Raw genomic sequence first — 14,491 nt, 5'->3', positions numbered from 1 at the left:
TTGGGGTCCAATTTCTCCTGTTACCCTTGTGAAAATAAAAAATTGCTTGCTAAAACATCTTTTTTGAGGAAAGAAAAATGATTTTTTATTTTCACGGCTCTGCGTTGTAAACTTCTGTGAAGCTCTTGGGGGTTGAACGTGCTCACCACACATCTATATAAGTTCCTTGGGGGGTCTAGTTTCCAAAATGGGGTCACTTTTGGGGGGTTTCTACTGTTTAGGCATATCAGGGGCTCTGCAAACGTAGCATGATGCCCGCAGACCATTCTATCAAAGTCTGCATTCCAAAACGTCACTACTTCCCTTCCGAGCCCCGGCATGTGCCCAAACAGTGGTTTACCCCCACATATGGGGTATCAGCGTACTCAGGAGAAACTGGACAACAAGTTTTGGGGTCAAATTTCTCCTGTTACCCTTGCAAAAATAAAAAATTCTGGGCTCAAAAAATATTTTTGAGGAAAGGAAACACATTTATTATTTTCACGGCTCTGCGTTATAAACTTCTGTGAAGCAGTTGGGGGTTCAAAGTGCTCACCACAAATCTAGATAAGTTCCCTTGGGGGTCTAGTTTCCAAAATGGAGTCACTTGTGGGGAGTTCCTACTGTTTAGGCACATCAGGGGCTCTGCAAACGCAACCTGACGCCCGCAGAGCATTCCATCAAAGTCTGCATTTCAAAACGTCACTACTTCCCTTCCAAACCCCGACGTGTGCCAAAACAGTGGTTTACCCCCACATATGGGGTATTAGCGTACTCAGGAGAAACTGGACAACAACTTTTGGGGTCCAATTTCTCCTGTTACCCTTGGGAAAATAAAAAATTGTGGGCTAAAAAATCATTTTTGAGAAAAGAAAAATTATTTTTTATTTTCATGGCTCTGCGTTCTAAACTTCTGTGAAGCACTTGGGGGTTCAAAGTGCTCACCACACATCTAGATTAGTTCCTTGGGAGGTCTAGTTTCCAAAATGGGGTCACTTCTGCGGGAGCTCCAATGTTTAGGCACACAGGGGCTCTCCAAACGCGACATGGTGTCCGCTAATGATTGGAGCTAATTTTCCATTCAAAAAGCCAAATGGCGTGCCTTCCCTTCCGAGCCCTGCGGTGCGCCCAAACAGTGGTTTACCCCCACATATGGGGTATCATCGTACTCAGGACAAACTGGACAACAACATTTGGGTCCAAATTCTCCTATTACCCTTGGGAAAATAAAAAATTCTGGGCTAAAAATCATTTTTGAGGAAAGAAAAATTATTTTTTATTTTGACGGCTCTGCGTTATAAACTTCTGTGAAGCACCTGGGGGTTATAAGTGCTCACTATGCACCTAGATAAGTTCCTTGGGGGGTCTAGTTTCCAAAATGGGGTCACTTGTAGGGGAGCTCCAATGTTTAGGCACACAGGAGCTCTCCAAACGCGACATGGTGTCCGCTAACGATTGGAGCTAATTTTCCATTCAAAAAGTCAAATGGCACGCCTCCCCTTCCGAGCCTTGCCGTGCACCCAAACAGTGGTTTACCCCCACATATGAGGTATCAGCGTACTCAGGAGAAATTGCCCAACAAATTTTAGGATCCATTTTATCCTGTTGCTCATGTGAAAATGAAAGAATTGAGGCTAAAAGAAATTTTGTGTGAAAAAAAAGTACTTTTTCATTTTTGCGGATCAATTTGTGAAGCACCTGAGGGTTTAAAGTGCTCACTATGCCTCTAGATAAGTTCCTTGGGGGGTCTAGTTTCCAAAATGGGGTCATTTGTGGAGGCGCTCCAATCTTTAGGCACACAGGGGCTTTCCAAACGCGACATGGTGTCCGCTAACGATGGAGATTTTTCATTCAAAAAGTCAAATGGCGCTCCTTCCCTTCCGAGCCTTACCATGTGCCCAAACAGTGGTTTACCCCCACATGTGAGGTATCGGTGTACTCAGGAGAAATTGCCCAACAAAATTTAGGATCCATTTTATCCTGTTGCCCATGTGAAAATGAAAAAATTGAGGCTAAAATAATTTTTTTGTGAAAAAAAAAGTACTTTTTCATTTTTACGGATCAATTTGTGAAGCACCTGGGGGTTTAAAGTGCTCACTATGCTTCTAGATAAGTTCCTTGGGGGGTCTAGTTTCCAAAATGGGGTCACTTGTCGGGGAGCTCCAATGTTTAGGCACACGGGGGCTCTCCAAACGCAACATGGTGTCCGCTAAAGATTGGAGCCAATTTTTCATTGAAAAAGTCAAATGGCGCTCCTTCCCTTCCGAGCCCTGCCGTGCGCCCAAACAGTGGTTTACCCCCACATATGAGGTATCAGCGTACTCAGGATAAATTGGTCAACAACGTCCGTGGTCCAGTTTCTCCTTTTATCCTTGGGAAAATAAAAAAATTGTTGCTAAAAGATCATTTTTGTGACTAAAAAGTTAAATGTTCATTTTTTACTTCCATGTTGCTTCTGCTGCTGTGAAACACCTGAAGGGTTAATAAACTTCTTGAATGTGGTTTTGAGCACCTTGAGGGGTGCAGTTTTTAGAATGGTGTCACTTTTGGGTATTTTCAGCCATATAGAACCCTCAAACTGACTTCAAATGTGAGGTGGTCCCTAAAAAAAATGGTTTTGTAAATTTTGTTGTAAAAATGAGAAATCACTGGTCAAATTTTAACCCTTATAACTTCCTAGCAAAAAAAAAATTTGTTTCCAAAATTGTGCTGATGTAAAGTAGACATGTGGGAAATGTTATTTATTAACTATTTTGTGTCACATAACTCTCTGGTTTAACAGAATAAAAATTCAAAATGTGAAAATTGTGAAATTTTCAAAATTTTCGCCAAATTTCCGTTTTTTTCACAAATAAACTCAGAAATTATCGACCTAAATTTACCACTAACATGAAGCCCAATATGTCCCGAAAAAACAATCTCAGAATCGCTAGGATCCGTTGAAGCATTCCTGATTTATTACCTCATAAAGGGACACTGGTCAGAATTGCAAAAAACGGCAAGGTCATTAAGGCCAAAATAGGCTGGGTCATGAAGGGGTTAAAGGCATAGAGGTTTAGCCCAATCAAATAGAATAGCAGGAATTTTAATTTTTTTTTTTTTTTACGACGTTCGGAGTTACAAAGATATTGACTATGTTAAGATTTTTTTTATTTTGTCAGATATTGATGTTTCATTACTTCCATGCCCTTCACCTTCTTTTTTACTTCTCCGACACTTTCTTCTTCATCATCCTCAGCAGCAGCATCTTTGACATCAACTTCTTCTTCACCTTATTCATCTTCTTCTTCATCTTCTACCTATTATTTTTTTTGTTACATTCTTCATATTCTTTTTTATTAAACTACTATTTCCGTGTCGTCGTCTTTAGGGTCTTGAACTTGGAAATGTAGCTGAAGGTACAAGAAGGCTGAGAAAATGCCGAGAACCAGCTGATGGAACTGGAACTCGGATGGCTACCCGAAGGTCCAAGAGCCAATGGAACTACCAAGGACCAGCTGATGTTACTGGAACCAAGTTACTAAGCAGGAGGTAATTCAGAAAAGGGAGGAGGGGGGAGGGGGAAGGGTTGAAGCTTGACACGCCGAGACATACATCTGAGAGCCGTTGCAAATGAATGTAACTGGTGGGTGCCGTACCTTGCTGGTGATTTTCAGCTGAAGTAGAAAAAAGGAGAAATGGGAATTTCCAGCACGTCCATCCAGTGTAAGTAAAATAACCAAAATTTATTAGAACATTTTAAAAAACAATTTTAAAAAAGCAGGAGGTACCCGTGCCAGAAAGCACTACCAAGGACAACTTGACGTTGGTGTAACTCGGATACCCAGAAGGAGGCACCTAAGCCAAAGGCTCTGCCCGGAACCAGCTGACGGTACTGGAACCAGGGGGACCTATTCAAGATTGTCTTCCTAGAGCCCCAACTAGCGATGTTGGAGCCAAGGGTCAGCATGGGGAGCAGAGTGTAGGCCGAAGCCTGCACTGGAGGCAGCTTAGTGTCTGTTGTGTCTGCGTGGCATTTGCAGGACGCGTTGCCGGCTACACAGCAGGGGAACAGCTGGCGTTACTGAACCCCACTGACACAGTGGCGAGTGTTTTTCTCTGTGCAGCCAGCACTTCCAAGCACCAACTGGCGGTGTTAGAGCCCAGGGACAGCAGGAGGAGCAGTGTGTAGGCTGAAGCCTGCACTGGAGGCAGTTTAATATCTGTTGTGTCTGCGTGGCGTTTGCAGGACACGTTGCCAGCTACACAGCAGGGGAACAGCTGGCGTTGCTGAACCCCACTGACACAGTGGCGAGGCGAGTGTTCTTCTCTGTGTAGCCAGCACTTCTGAGCACCAACTGGCAGTGTTAGAGTCCAGAGACAGCAGGAGGAGCAGAGTGTAGGCCGAAGCCTGCACTAGAGGCAGCTTAGTGTCTGTTGTGTCTGCGTGGCGTTTGCAGGACACGTTGCCGGCTAGACAGCAGGGGAACAGCTGACATTACTGAACCCCACTGACACAGTGGCGAGTGTTTTTCTCTGTCCAGCCAGCACTTCCGAGCACCAACTGGCGGTGTTAGAGCCCAGGGAATCAAGGAGGAACAGAGTGTAGGCCGAAGCATGATTGGAGGAAGTTGAAAGGGAACCCTTAACCCCCCCCCCCAAAAGGTTTCTAGCTGAAAGAGCCATCTTGTGCAGCACTAAGGATGCAAAAGGAAAAGGTGGCTCTTTTAATTATGCTCCTTGAAAACGCAGAACTAAACACTTATAAAATGTGTCTTCTGATACCGTGAAACCGTCCCGGAGGTGGGACTGTCCTTCAAAATGGGACGCAGCACAGCCGTCATTCCTACCCCCTTGGCGCCGTGTGCCACCTCCTCAGCGTTGTTTGAATCTGTCCCCTAGCCTGCGCTGTTATGTTCAACCTTGGCCATGCGCAGTTAGCGCAGCCTGTCTTCTGACATCATTTAGTGTCAGGCTGGCTGCGCCTTACTTCGCATTACTGCTGCACAAGGTGGCTCTTTCAGTAACAAATGCCTGAGGGGGACAGGTTCCCTTGAATTTCAGTTGTGGTGTCAGTGTGGCGTTCGCAGGATACATTGCCGCAACACAGCAGGGGAGCAGCTGGCGTTACTGAACCGCAATAACAGAGGAGCAACTGTTGACTGTGCAGACAGCACTTCCGGACAGCAACTGGCAGTGTTGGAGCCCAGGGACAGCAGGAGGAGCAGACTAGAGTTATTGCCGCAACACAGCAGGGGAGCAGCTGGCGTTACTGAACCCCAATAATAGAGGAGCAACTGTTGACTGTGCAGACAGCACTTCCGGACAGCAACTGGCGGTGTTGGAGCTCAGGGAAGGAGGGAGGAGCAGAGTGTAGGCCGAGACTTAATTGGAGCAAGTTGAATGGGAACCTTTAACCCCCCCCAGGCATTTGTAGCTGAAAGAGCCACTTGTGCAGCACTAATGCTGCAAAAGGAAAAAGTGTCTCTTTTAATTATGCTCCTTGCAAATGCAGAACTAAACACTTATAAAATGTGTCCCCTGATACCGTGAAACCATCCCGGAGGTGGGACTGTACTTCATAATGGGACGCAGCACAGCCGTCATTCCTACCCCCTTGGTGCCATGCGCCGCCTCCTCAGCGTTGTTTGAATCTGTCCCGTAGCCTGCGCTGTTATGTTATCCCTTGGCCATGCACAGTTAGCGCTGCCCATCTTCTGACATCATTTGTTGTCAGGCTGGCTGCGCCTGTGCGGACGCGCTGCCCGAGATCCCACCTCGTAGTGTCGTCTAATGTAATCACACTGCGGGCCTGGGATCCATGGGCATGTGCAGTGCATATCTTTGCCTCTCACTCCCCTCTTTCCGGCTTCTTCAGACTGTGCGGCGTCACAGCTGTAGCATGCTATTAGGGATCAGCTGACGGCGCACAGTCTAAAGAAGGCGGAGGGAGATGAGTGAGAGCCTGAGGTGAAGATATGCACTGCGCATGCCCATGGATCCCAGGCCCGCAGTGTGATTAAATCAGAAGAGACTGCGAGGTGGGATCTCGGCCAGCGCGGCCTCACAGGCGAAGGCAGCCTGACAACAAATGATGTCAGAAGATGGGCAGCGCTAACTGTGCATGGCCAATGGATAACATAACAGCGCAGGCTACGGGACAGATTCAAACAACGCCGAGGAGGCGGCGCACGGCACCAAGGGGGTTGGAATGACGGCTGTGCTGCGTCCCATTACGAAGGAAAGTCCCACCTCCGGGACGGTCTCACGGTATCAGGGGACACATTTTATAAGTGTTAAGTTCTTCGTGTGCAAGGAGCTAAACTAAAAGAGCTACCTTTTCCTTGTGCAGCATTACGGCTGCACAAGTGGCTCTTTCAGTAACAAACGCCTGGGGGGGACAGGTTCCCTTAAATTTCAGTAGTTGTGTCAGCGTGGCGGTCGCAGGACACATTGCCGGCTACACAGCTGGGGATCAGCTGACGTTACTGAAACCCAATAACACTGGGTCATGTGTTTTGACTGTGCAGACGGCACTTCTGAGCATCAACTGGTGGTGTTGGAGCCCAGGGATTACAGTTCAGGTGGTAGAAACATGAACGCAACAGGAGACCTGGATACTGTAGCCAACCAATTATTTAATCTGGAAGAGGAGTGGCAAATTCCTGCGAGATCCAGGCCTTGTTCATTTTTAGAAAAGTAATGTCATGTCGGACGCTGTTCAGACCAGGTCGTTCGACAGACAGCGGTAATTCCGCTTTTGACCACTATGTGCTCATTGGCGTTGGCTAGATTTTATCTAGCTGGTCCAGGGTTAATTTACCTGATGCTCGGATTGGAAGCTGGGCCATGCCCATTGCATTTAAATAGTTCTCCTGAACATTGCCGATTATAGCTTCTGTCTTGTGCGTTGTTATCTCGGTCTGGAGTGGAATACACTATAAATGCGCAGGGCAAAATAAATACAAATATAGGAAGGAGTAAATAAGACAAAGGGAAATACACCACCAGCAACGATACTCCAACTACTAGCTCACCACTCCAGACCGAGATAACAACGCACCAGACAGAAGCTATAATCGGCGACGCCCAATGTTCAGGAGAACTATTTAAAGGCAATGGGCATGGCCCAGCTTCCAATCCGAGCATCAGGTAAATTAACCCCGGACCAGCTAGATAAAATCTAGCCGACGCCAATGAGCACATAGTGGTCAAAAGCGGAATTACCGCTGTCTGTCGAACGACCTGGTCTGAACAGCGTCCGACATGACAAGTAAGCTGGTCAACGTTATCGGAGGATAGTCGCAGGCGACGGTCTGTTAGTATACCACCTGTGGCACTAAAGACGCGTTCTGATAATACACTAGCAGCAGGGCAAGCCAGCACCTCCAATGCATACTGGCTTAGCTCTGGCCATTTATCCAGCTTAGAGACTCAAAATTTGAAGGGGGAAGAGCCATCTGGGAGTACAGTAAGAGGGCAAGACATGTAGTCTGTCACCATCTGATGGACACGTTGCCTCCTGCTGACTGGAGCCGTCTGTGATGGTGTAGACATGTGTGGCGGGCACACAAAACTGTGCCACAGTTGGGCCATGCTGGTCTTGCCTTGTGATGAGGCACTGCTTCTGCTCCCTCTTTGTGCAGAGCTTCCTCCACTGCCTCAACGCACTGAGCTGCTTTGTAAAGCACTAGGAGCACTGCTCTCATTTGGACTGGAGAAGATGATGGAATTCACCAGTGTGTCTTGGTACTCCCGCATTTTACGCTCCCGGTTCAACGGTGTTATGAGGCTTTGTAAGTTGTCCCGGTAGCGAGGATCTAGGAGGGTGTACACCCAATAATCAGCTGTGTTGAGAATGTGGGCGATGCGGCGGTCGTTTCTCAGACACTGCAGCATGTAATTAGCCATGTGCTGCAGACTGCCAACTGCCCAAGAAATGCTGTCCCCTGCTTGAGGCGTGACCTCTGCCTGCTCTGCATCATCCCACCCTCGCTCTACACACTGACTACTGGAGAATTGTGTAACTCCCTCCTCTGGACCGATGTCTTCCTCCTCCATTGACTCCTCCTCATCCTCCTCACAAAGTGTCCCCTGCCTAGGCCTTTGTGAGGAACCACGTAGCGCTGACTGTCCAGAAGCTGATGGAATTGGTGACTCCTCATCCTCCACCTCTTCCACAACATCATCCCTTAGCGCTTGCAGTGTTTGTTGAAGCAGGCAGATAAGGGGGACAGTCATGCTGACTAGTGCATCATCTGCACTCGCCATCCGCGTGGAATCATCGAAGGAACGTAAAACCTGGCAGACGTCCTTCATAGTGGCCCATTCAGTGGTTGTGAAGTCTGAACGGCGCAGAGTGCGATTTCTTTGCGCCTGATGCAGCTGGTACTACATTACTGCTGGCTGCTGCTCACACAACCGCTCCAACATATGTAACGTGGAATTCCACCTGGTGGGTAGGTCACATATGATGCGATGTTCCAGAAGGCAGAATCGGCGCTGCAGAGCTGCAATGAGTGATCTTGCCATGCTGGAACGCCGCAAGTGAGCACACTCTAGGCGGACCTTGTGCAGCAGTGCATCAAGATCCGGATAGTCCCTCAAAAAACTCTGCACGACCAAGTTGAGCACATGTGCCAGTCATGGGATGTGAGTGAGGTTGCCTAGGGCAACAGCTGCCACCAGATTTCGGTCATTGTCACACACTACCATGCCAGGCTGGAGATTCGCTGGCACAAACCACACGTCGCTTTCCTGCTTGATGGCATTCCAGAGCTCCTGCGCTGTGTGGCTTCGATTCCCCAAAGAAATTAATTTCAAGACGGCCTGTTGACGTTTGGCCACAGCTGTGCTCATGTCGGTCGTAACAGGTAAACGTTCTCGGGTCCATGTGGAGGTGGACTGTGACAGCTCCTGCAGCGATGATTCTGAGGAACTTGTGTATGAGGAGGAGTCAATGAGTACAGACTGGATTCCTGCAATCCTTGGAGTTGGCAGAACACGTCCTGCGCCACTCGCACGATCTGTACCCAGCTCAACAACATTAACCCAATGGGCAGTGAGGGAAAGGTATCGGCCCTGTCCATGGTGACTGGTCCACGCTTCGGTGGTGAGGTGGACCTTGCTACTGACGGCGTTCAATAGCGCGTGTTTTATGTGTCCCTCCACATGCTTGTGCAAGGCAGGGATGGCTTGCCTGCTGAAATAAAAGCGGCTGGGCACATTGTATTGTGGGACTGCCAATGCCATCAAGTTACGGAAGCTGTCAGCCTCCACCAGCCTGAATAACAGCATTTCAAGGGACAGTAGTTTTGCAATGCCAGCATTCAGAGCCTGTGCTCGGGGGTGGTTTGCTGAGAATGGCCACCTTTTCTCCCATGCCTGTGCTACTGATGGCTGTAGACTGGGCTGGGAGTGTGACGATGACTGGGAACGTGGTGCTGTGGGTGGAATTACAGTGGGTCTCTGGACAACTGTGCCAGAGGTTCTTCCATGGCGATCCTGTGAGGAAGCCGAACCAGCTGTGTGTGAGCTGGAGGAAGAGGCAACAACACGAGCTGAAGAGGTGGTAGGTGCCGCTGTTGGTTGGCCTAGGTCTTCAGTGTGTTTTTGTAACTCCACCGCGTGCTTGGTCCGTACATGTTTCCACATATTTGTGGTATTGAGGTTGCTGACATTTTTCCCTCTTTTGACTTTCTGATGACACACCTTGCATTTGACAAAGCAAATGTCATCTGCAACTGTGTCAAAAAAGGACCAGGCACTGCAAGTCTTGGGAGCGCCCATTTTGGCTTTTGGAAGAGGCATGCTCCTAACGGGTGCTGAAGTGAAGGCTACAGGAACCGCAGTCTTCCCCCTCCCTCTCCTTTTTTGGCCCATTCGGGGAATCTCTTCCTCAGAGCTGCTCCCACCACCTTCCTGTACTTCACGCCACGATGGGTCAAGGACCTCATCATCTACACTACCCTCTGCCACCAACTGCTTCTCTTGGGTAGTCTCGGCAGCACAGTACGCACCAGAAAGTGGCACCTGAGTCTCATCATAAGATGTGTACTGCGGTGTGGTGACCGGAGGCACTGGCCCACCCGTCTCTTCAGAGTCAGAGAGACAAAGCTGTTGGGCATCACTGCATACTGCCTCTTCTTCCATTTCTCCAATGCTGCTTGGCTGGCCCCCTGTTTCCAAGCCAAGAGATTCAGAGAACAGAAGTAGAGGTGGCTCCTGTCCTGGCCTCTCTGAATGCCTGGGTAATTTGGCAGGTGGTGAAGAGACAGATGGGTGCTCTCCAGTGCTCTGTGCCTGAGAGGATGTGGCACTAATTGAAGTCGATGCGTTAGCTGCCATCCATCCGACAATGGCTTCAATTTGTTCTTCACGCAGCAGCGGTGTACGGCGATCTCCTACAAAGCTGCTGAAACTGGGTGATGATGAGTCACCGGTGCCCGCAGGCAGGCACAGAATCCCCACGTCCTCTCCCTGCTCCGCGCCCACGTGCCTTACTCCCTGCCTTCTTCATCTTGGTATACTGATAAAGATAAGCAGAAAAGTACTAAGGGCTTAGTGTGCTTAATCCTGAACAGCTCCTAACAGGTATGAGAAACGCTAATTTTCTAAAGTGTGGACTAGACTTTGATATGAGCTAATGTGGCTTACACAACTGTAAAGTGGTGTGTTTAGTGAACTTTATTAATTTTTTTTTTTTTTTTGGCAGAACTGACTACAGTGTGACCTGCACTCACACACAGACCGTGCAGACAGCCGTGAACGGTGCTGCAAGGCCAAAACAAGCTCCTCTATGTACTCCTATTTAGTGTTTTTCCACAATCTAGCAGGATACGGAGGGAAAGCCACTAATAGGATAAATTTGAAAAAATGTACAGCAGGCTGCATTAGTTGAGAAACAGACAATGGAACTGTATGAGGCAGTCACGCACCCTGAGCTGACTGCAACAGGCTGTGGCTGCCGACAGACTACAGAGCGATGTGCACTCACACAGAGACCATGCAGACAGCCGTAAACGGCGCTGCAAGGCCAAAAAAACTGCTCTATGTAATCCTATGTAGTGTTTTTCCACAATTTAGCTGGATACTGATGGAAAGCCACTAATAGGAAATATTTGAAAAAATGTGCAGCAGGCTGCACTAATTGCAAAAAAGGACAATGGATAGAACAGTATGAGGCAGTGATGCACTCTGAGCTGACTACAACCGGCTGTGGCTGCAGACAGACTATAGAGCGATGTGCACTCACACACACAGTGACCTTGCAGACAGCTGTGAACAGCGCTGCAAGGCAAAAGCAAGGATCTCACACAGCGGTTGCCAAATTAGCCTGGGTAAAGCACAATGAAGCAAATCGCTATCTCTAAACTGGCCCTCAGTCAGAACACAGCATCCTGTCCCTAACTGAATTCACAGCAGAGTGAGCCCTAAATGGCGGCAGTGACTTTTATAGTGCATCATGACATCATTTCAGCAGCCAAACACAGCCACGCCAGTACTTCCATGCCCACCATGCAGAACAGGATGTGCCCACACTTCTAATCATTCCTCATTGGCTGAATTCGGGCACTTTGAATTGTGGGAACTTCCGATTCTGGTATCCGAAATACTGAAAATATCGGATCTCGGTATTGGAAGTCCGATACCGCAAATATCGGCCAATACCCGATACTTGCGGTATCGGAATGCTCATCACTACAAAGGAGATATTGGATTCATGAAGTGAATGTTTTACGGAATACATATGGTGCCTTTCACACTCTGTATGTTCAGATTCGGGATCATCCCTTTAAATTTCAATGTTATCTGCGGATGTCCATCAAAACCTGAAGAGTCTATGTTCCAAAATGGCTGAAATCATATTTCCTGTCACATGACCACATGGAAAAGCCTCATTAACGCAATCCAACGCATGGTTTCATTTGGACATTTTGCTTGATGTGCATCTGGCTGTGTTTGCAATAGACTTCAATGGCAGAAATAACACTTCCGTTACCTGTGCGTTAGCTTGACCGGACCCGAAAACGCTGCAGGCTGCATTGGAAGGTGCGTCACAAAAAAATGGAATGTTGCAAATGCATGCCAATTTTGACATGCGTTACAATGCGTAATACTAATGCAAGTCTATGGAAGCTTTACAATGTCCGTTATATTGCATTTTGCCTACTTAAAAACTTGTCCGTTAGACGGACTGCCCTAGCGCAATGTGAACCCTGCCTTAGAAGGGAGGCCATAAAGCAGGAGGTTACAGTTGCAGTCGGCAGAAGGTTGAAAGGTCTTGGATATGTGGTTTGAAGGAGGAAGCAGAGTCAAGGGTTACCCCAAGGCAGCAAGCTTGCGGGACTGAGTACAGTGGGCAGCCATTGACTGTGATGGATAGGTCTGTTGGGGGAGTTGAGTGAGATGGGGGAAAGTTTTAGAAGGATGTAATAGTGAACAGACATGTATTCATGGTTAGGAAGGTTTGAAGTGGACAATAAGTTGAAAACATACATTGAATGCAAAGCCTGAAGTCAAACTCTAGAGATGAGTGGTGGAGTCGGAAATCATTCCCCCAAGGTAAATTGGTCTACATGCTTTTGCATGTAATACCACATTACATCACTAGAGGTCAGCAGTACCTTTATAATAAAATGCAATAGTGCCACTTGGCTGTGATAATACAATTACAGAGAATTGTGGTAGCAAAAAAGCAAATTTTTTCTCGTATTTTCAATACACATTCTGTGTTAGTGTTAAACACCTTCATGGAGTCCTGTACTTGGTGTTTAAGCCATATGCTAGTATGGTGTCCGCAAAACAACACAAAAAGCTGGAATGTTGAGCGTCTGAGCTGAGGGCTCTTTATACAATGTATGACACGTACCAAGGACTCTATTAATACTGGATTGTAAACTAGATCAATAGCCGCAATCTCTAAGAAAAAAATATTTTCTTCAGCTGTCCTACAAACAGTGCATGCCCTGGGAAAAAAGAACTGCTATAAAAGAGGTACCAAAGGGGGTCGTAACATAGTTTAGCCCTTCCTACCTATTTAGCATCAGACAGGCCCACTGCCCCTGTGGCAACTTAACCCCTCTTCTGCCAGTTACACCTCAACCATGTGCTTAAGATTCCTTTTGGCAGGAAGAAGTTTGGAAGCTGCATTTACTCTGCTCCCTTCTTTCCTTGCTATACCTTAAAACTGAAATACCTCTACAAAAAATGCTCAACCACCATCTGGGAGTGTTTCTTTAAACACAGCCCCTTTAATTATGTGAGGTCAATGCTTTTTTTTTTTTTTTTGTTAAGGCATGCAGCTGCCAGAAAAATCATCCACTGCTTAGATTGCTTTTAAAAAAAGCAGCACTTCCAAAGTACAGGTCCCAGAAACATCAGTATTGCGGTGCTGCAAGCCATTTCCAACTCACTAGGCAAAATCAACACGTTGCCGCTAACTTGGTAAGAATTTATTCTATTGTAATCCGGATTAATAATTACATGTTTACGCGGGGTTCTGTAATTCTCTAATGAGAGTCATATAAGTCATTCTTTAAATGTGACCATCTTACCGGATCATACCTCTGCTAATACTTAGTATATCACTCATTAATTCTAGAACTTTACCTTTTTCCCTAATTTTAACTATGAAGTATAATTACTCATTGTGAAGTCATATTACTGTTCATCGTTAACTCTTATGTAAACTCAAGTGACAAATAATGTAGTATGTAATAATCCAGAAGTCATATTTTTTCATGTTTTCTATTGCTTTGTACATCGGCATAATTCTGTCCATCCTTTTCGGCGTCTGAAATGATGTCGCTTTTCCATCTATTACAGGAGAACACGTCTCGTTCTAACTTGTCCTCAGTTATTTCGCTTTTATGACTGTTCTTAATTTGTAGGATACTTGTATCTGGATATAGTTTCTGCTCTCGCTGCCTAGAGCATGGAGGCTCCACATATTTTCTTGTCTAAAATTCTCATGTGTGTTTGAAATTTAACCTCTGATCTTAATTACAACTGAGTGATGGTAAACCAGATAAAATGCCGCAGATAATTGAAAGGCAGAGAATGAAGGTGACCTGAGATGTAGGCTTAGATGATCAGTCCTTTTTATGTTGTGGACTTGACAGGACTTGACTCATAATTGCTACCATGTTCAATGTCCCCTTTTTTTTTGCAATTTGTTGAAGTTTCACAGAAGAGGAATCCAACTACTGGAAGGCCTCAATTTTTCATGCCTTCTGAAAAATTCTTGACAGTGAGGAGTATTTCAACTCCTGACCTCAGGTCTGTGCTCCAGAAATATCTAAACCTAAAATGACACAAGATCACTTGAGTTACCACTCCTGACAGGCTGGGTTGAAGATGATATGTAATAAGTTTAATATTTTTGGAGGAGGTAGGTAGAATTGCTTTTAGACTTCTCCAACACCTCTTCTCTCTAAAGGGATCTGACAGCTCTGCACAAATATTTGACCAGAGGCAGATCTCATACATATCCTACATACAGTAAAGTCAGAACTAACTGATTCAATAAAAA

At 46.6% G+C, this 14,491-nt stretch overlaps 1 protein-coding gene across 1 annotated transcript in view; it reads left to right on the top strand.

Moving 5' to 3' along the window:
• The first annotated feature begins 13,031 nt into the window (after window positions 1–13,031).
• The window catches only part of ADAMTS10 (ADAM metallopeptidase with thrombospondin type 1 motif 10), a 194,775-nt gene continuing 193,315 nt past the window's right edge, over window positions 13,032–14,491 (top strand). The window contains exon 1 of the mRNA XM_077273501.1: window positions 13,032–13,404. The gene's annotated coding sequence lies outside the window, so the exon portion shown is untranslated. The remainder of the gene's footprint in view (window positions 13,405–14,491) is intronic.

Source organism: Ranitomeya variabilis, chromosome 1 (genome assembly GCF_051348905.1).
Source record: "Ranitomeya variabilis isolate aRanVar5 chromosome 1, aRanVar5.hap1, whole genome shotgun sequence".
Taxonomy (NCBI): domain Eukaryota; kingdom Metazoa; phylum Chordata; class Amphibia; order Anura; family Dendrobatidae; genus Ranitomeya; species Ranitomeya variabilis.
The sequence above is the reverse complement of the archived record's forward strand: the minus strand, read 5'-3'. Positions and strand labels throughout refer to the sequence as shown.